The sequence below is a fragment of the Coenobita brevimanus genome, chromosome 94, assembly GCF_032717465.1.
Source record: "Coenobita brevimanus isolate Jiangsu-jjx chromosome 94, ASM3271746v2, whole genome shotgun sequence".
Classification (NCBI taxonomy): Eukaryota; Metazoa; Arthropoda; class Malacostraca; order Decapoda; family Coenobitidae; genus Coenobita; species Coenobita brevimanus.
Window position 1 is genome coordinate 4460032 of NC_137047.1, and position 6000 is coordinate 4466031.

The following is a 6000-nucleotide window of genomic DNA, read 5'->3' on the forward strand; positions in this document are numbered from 1 at the left end:
ATTAATGTGGGAACTGTCACATCATATACTGTACTCCAGAGTCTTGTAACTTTTGTATTTTGATCTCTGTTCTGTACTGAATGTAGTACCAACCATTTCACTTCCCTGGGGTGTTTACTTACTACTTGATTTACACATTTACTTGTACCTTTCTTTCCTACCACCATATCTAGATATTGTATTCAAATTCTTCCTCCACTTCCATTTCCTTCCCATTCACCAACACATCACACATCTCTTCCAGCATTCTTTTTTAAACTGTATTTGCTTTTTTTGCACCTGCTTACAGTTACAGTATTAACAAACTGAACCAGCCTCCAGAGATTCCATTCACTTTTAACATGCCACAGGATATTGTTTGTGTACTTGAGGTATGATAAACAGGTGTTTGACCCACCATTCAACATCAGCTTCACTCCCATCTCTGCAAACATGCTTTACCTGTCTCATAACTTCATTCAAATATACATTGAACAACATGGAGATATCTTGCCAGGCCATTTCTTACCACACCATTCAGATGTAAAACCATCTTTGCTACGTAATATACTTTTCCAGATCCATAATTCCTTGAATGTCTTTAAATGCCTCTAACACAGTCTCCAATATCTGCCGTACTGAATGCATGTTCCACTCACCCTCTTACTGCTGTGGAAACCATTTTGTTCAGCACATTCCAAAGATTCATAACACCTGTCTCTTCTTTCCTGTTGCTGTTCTTTTGTATATACAGTACATCTATTTGTATATATTTATACTTCAGTTGCACTTGAGTACTTTCTGTGCATCAGCCCCATTGCCATCATAAAGTTTTTAGATGCCTGGAGGTCTAATGTGTTAAGGTGCTTCAGCCAGATATGTCTCATAAGGGTTTAATTGTGAGGAGTGGTTGGAATTTATTCCTCACATACTGCTGCATAGGGGAATGCAACCAGGCAGTCGCACCTTAAGTATTTGGATTGAGTAGCCAAGCCTCGTGCCCATACACTTTTGATGGGGCAGTACTGGATTAAATGATGAATGGATGGATGGTGTAAACATATTAGTGTGTTCCATGATGATTTTTGCACTTGCTGCTGTCACCATTGCTTTTATACAAACACATAATCACAGCTTTATTTGCTTGCACAATTGCAATTTTATTCATTCAGGCCATTTAGCACACAGTACTGTATTTTTCCACAAAAAGTCCATTTCTTAGCTTTCTTATCTTCTCATACCTTACATTTTGCAACCTTTTCCCATATTCATTCTTACACTTCCCACTTCTTTAAAAGATACAGTAGTTCACAGTTTTCTGAGAACTTGGTACTTATTCTTTTTTTTCCAAGGTCTTCATTTATCTTCTTTCATTTTACTGAGCCCTCTATCCACATACAGTATCCCCTTTTACAGAAACATTGTTTTAACCATAATCCCCTCTGTGTGTGTGTTTTTTTTTTTTACATATACAGGTACTCTTACCTGATGCTTTCATTTAAGCCTTCTGTGCTATGTATTCACCGACTACCTCTTTCTATATCCTTCATAGGGCATTAAGGCAGTGTGGCCCTATTGTTTTCATTTACCAGGTAAACCTTGTCTGAATTGTATTTACCCACTGCCTTTTTGTGAAACATTCATAGGGTGTATATGCAATGTGAAAAATACATAGCCATGGTATTAAGTCTGGTTTTGAGGTAGTACCCATATGCCACTTAAACTGAAGCCTTAAAACCACCCCTTCTAAGGCACTTCAAAGCAATATAATATACCCAGTTTCATACCAAATGGACAAGAATTCATATCAGGAAGAGCTGTATTCATTTCCCTGTATGCTTGACATCAGAGGTCAGTAATAAATACAGACATAAAGACACAGAAAACTGCGGTCAGTTTGTTTTTATCTGACAGAATCAGGCAACTTTTATAAATTGAATACTACAGTACTTTATGGGTGCATTAAATTCAATAAGCCTTTGTGATGAGGCAGAAGTGAGCTACCGGGGTTACTGGTCAGATTCTGTCTCTCAAGTCTGAATGCACTCGGTCATCAACCATCCCCCTGGGGTAGGGGGATCCCCTTGGTACAGGGGATGTAGAATACTACTCTCGTATTCCCTGCGTGTCGTAAGAGGCGACTAAAAGGGAGGGGGTGGTGGGGCTTGGGAGTGCCACTGCCCTCTGAGTTGGGTCTAACACATACTTGGACTCTGCAAACAACAGCTGTGCCAATGCTGGCTCTATCAATGTCAGTTCTATGAACACCGACTCTGTCACAGCAGACTATCGACATCGACTCCTCCAGTGGTGACTAGCCTCTCATCAATTCAGATAACATCAGCTCTGCCAATGCTGACCATCAGTGTCGACTGCCAACGCCGACTCTATCAACGCCAGTTCTATCAGCATCTACCCTATCAACGCCAATTATATCAACATCTACCCTATCAACGCCGACTCCGTCAACGCCAACTCTTCTGACATGATGTACTTCTTCCACTGACCCATTTCTTTCACGACGTCGTCCATGTTTGTGCTCCCAACCCACCCAGTGTACACAACTTATAGCCGATGATACGGCTCTGTGCTGGATTTTGGCACTATTGTTCTTCTTGGTCATCAACCAGACTAAAAGAAGTTATGGATCTGTCAGTTCAAAACAGACTGACTGACTAGTCTAGTATAAATCAGCAGCGGAAAAAAAAAAAATGAATGTTCAGTCGGCCACAGGAAAAAAATATTAAAAACCGTAAACCATATTAACAAAAAAAAATAATAATAATAAATGAAGTGCACCTCAGAATGCTCGTAAATGACACAACCCAAGATGCTCGAATCTTTGACACAAATGAAGGGAAGCAACTTGATGCTTGTTAATCTTTGATGTAATTGAGGGAAAACAAACTCAAGATGCTCATTAATTGTTGACATTTACGAAGGGATATTCAGTGCAGTAATTTTCCGTTTCATGGTGCCATTCAGAGCTGTAGTTTCTCTTCCCTGAATGTAGAGAAGAAGAAAGGCTGGAAGACTCCAATGTTGTTCCCTCAAAGAGCGCGAGAGAGAATCAAGGTACAGTACATTAATTTTGATATTCCTGCACACATTGCATTATACCATAGAAAGCGAGGAAGACCATTCCAGAATTGATCTGCATATTAAAATCTTCCATAACAAGGACTATAGGGTGTACATTTTTTCCTGAGGCAGTCTCTAGTACATTACAGTACTATGACATGGCAATAATAAATATGCACAAATAACATATTGCAAGAAAACAGACAAAAATGTAACAAACCATCCAAAACACGTGTATTGATTAAAAAAAAAAAAAAGAAAGCACTGGCTTTATCAGTAAGTCCTTTTATGACATTATCTTTTGGACTGCTAGTTCCTTAAAGTTTTACGAATAGTAATACCTGTTGTTGTGGTCCAGGCTCATCTTAATTATTCCCAAGAATCACAGTGCATAGTATGGAAAAGAAATACAGTAATGGAATTTATTGAAAATGGAGGGATGAGACAACTCCAATATTATCCTTACAACACCGACTATCCTCTAATTAGCAACACCTCATTCAGCAAGCTGTTCGTGAATAAAATCAGTGATAATGAGCAAACAGTTAACAAAATAACTAACATTGTTTTTGCTTTGTCAGGGAAGAAATACCGTATTGACAAAAATGCTGAAATTGACGATATATTCAGAGAAGTGTTTTGGTGCAACACAACCTCTGATGGTCAGGACAACAGCAGCAGCAATGCATAGTTGGCTGAACCGTAACACAGGGCTGCTCATATTTTGTGGGAACGTCTAGTCTGCCGGAGTGGGGAATGCAGGTATTTTGACTAACAGCAAGTCATCTATGCTTTGTTCAGTTTAGCTAGTCATTAAATTAAGATCTTTGTAAATGCGGAGTTGAAACATTACTGAACAATGGTGCTAATCATGAAGAAATTCTGTGGAAAGGATGTTGAGCAACAGCTGCCAGTAAAGTATGGGAATTAATCTGCACATTGACAAAAGTTTGTGTGTCTCTGTGGTTGTTCATTTTACATAAGGATGGAGTTATGAGAGATAATAGGTAAGGTAGTGGATGTTGCAGTGTCTAATGCGAGTGGGTAGGGTGTGGAAACTTCCTGTAGCCTACTTGTGTTTGCTGATGATACTGTATTAAGTGTGGATGAATGCGAACTGCAAGACTTAGCGAATGAGTTTGGGAGGGTATATAAGAAACGGAATCTGAAAATAAACGTGGATAAGAGTAAAGTTATGATTTTGTGTGAAGGAAGTTACGTGGCTGCATATACAGTAAGACTGGACGGTGGGGATAGAGTGAGTGCATCCAAGTGCTTGGTCAGTAAGGATGGAAGTTTAGAGGAGGAAGTGCTTGAAAGACCTCTCGCTACGATGACATGTTTTTTTCCCCAGTATATTTTTGCTACCACCCGACATTTTGACTGCATTTCTTTTCGAACTAGAGAGATCAGATATAGCTTTCATCAACCTCATCCCTAAAATGTTGCCATAAGATGCATAAAATCGTCTGGAGGTAGAAAGAATGAAAGACGCCACTGTATCGAAAGGGTTAATGGAAGATGACGATGAGAAGAAATAGGGTATGAGTCAGCTTCTTCCCATTTATTCACTAGATTTTTGTTGTATGAATAATGAATGTGTCCTTTGTATCGAAGACACTAGAAGTTATGATACAGGCTCCAACTTCACAGACTTAGGCTACATAAATTTCACCTCATAACTTACATTTTCGGTTATAGACACAAGACAAGGGAAGCTTCGAAAATTGGTAGGTTACAGCCTCCATACAAGGAATGAGTCAAACTCGTACTGTCTCGTGTTTTGAACCATTTTTATCATAGGTCTGTAAATTTGTGTGTGTGTGTGTGTGTGTGTGTGTGTGTGTGTGTGTGTGCGTAAACAAAAGTAAAGTTATGGTGTTTGAGAGGAATGAAGTCACAGAGTGTGCGGTGAGGTTGGATGGTGAGGATATGGAGAATGTGAGTGCATTCAAGTACTTGGGTAGTGTGATGAGTAAGGATGGAACTTTGGGGGATGAAGTGCGTGAAAGGGTACAGCAGGGAAGGAAGGTTGCTGGTACACTGAAAGCAGTGATGAGAAATAGGGAGGTGAGTATGGAAGTTAAGAAGTCATTGCATGATAGTATTGTGATCCCTACCCTGACTTATGGAAGCGAGGCGTGGACCTTGCAAGAGGGGAACAAGTCAAGAGTGAGAGCAGTGGAAATGAGTTACTTGAGAGGAGCATGTGGAGTGACGTGGAGGGACAGGTTGACGAATGAAGAAGTGAAGGAACGCTGTGGAGTGGATGTGGATGTGGATGTGGTTGAGAAGATTAGGAGAAATACACTGAGGTAGTTTGGACATGTTAAGAGAATGGAGAATGAAAGACTGACTTAGAGGGTGTATGTAGGTGAGGTGGAGGGAGGGAGAGGGAGAGGTAGACCGAGGATGAGGTGGAGGGATGGAGTTGAGAGGTATATGAGGGAGGGGGGGTGAGTTGGGGGGAAGGTAGTCAAATGGTGGGTGACAGCGACTTGGAGGCGTTTTGTCTGCGGCCACCCTTTGCGGGATTAGGGCGTCGGGCTATAGATAGATAGTGTGTGCGTGCTTACCTAATTGTATCTTTACAGGAATGAGTCAAATTCGTAGTCCCGTTTATTAAACCATTTTTATCGTATATCCTTAAATTTTTGAAAAGTTTGGCACACTTTCATTTGGTAGTGCATTCCATTGATCAACTGCCCTAGTTATTTGGGAAACTGAAATGTGTGTGTGTGTGTGTTTCTTAGGCTACTCATGTTTCCTTTTGTAGAAAGAAATAGAAAAATGGGAGGTTTCTGTAGTTTCCTTGCCTTGTCCAGTCTACTAAGATTAAGAAATAAGTCATGATAACTTTTCACGCATAACTTTTTTGGTAAGCGAGAGACAAGGGAAGATTCTCTCTCTCTCTCTCTCTCTCTCTCTCTCTCTCTCTCT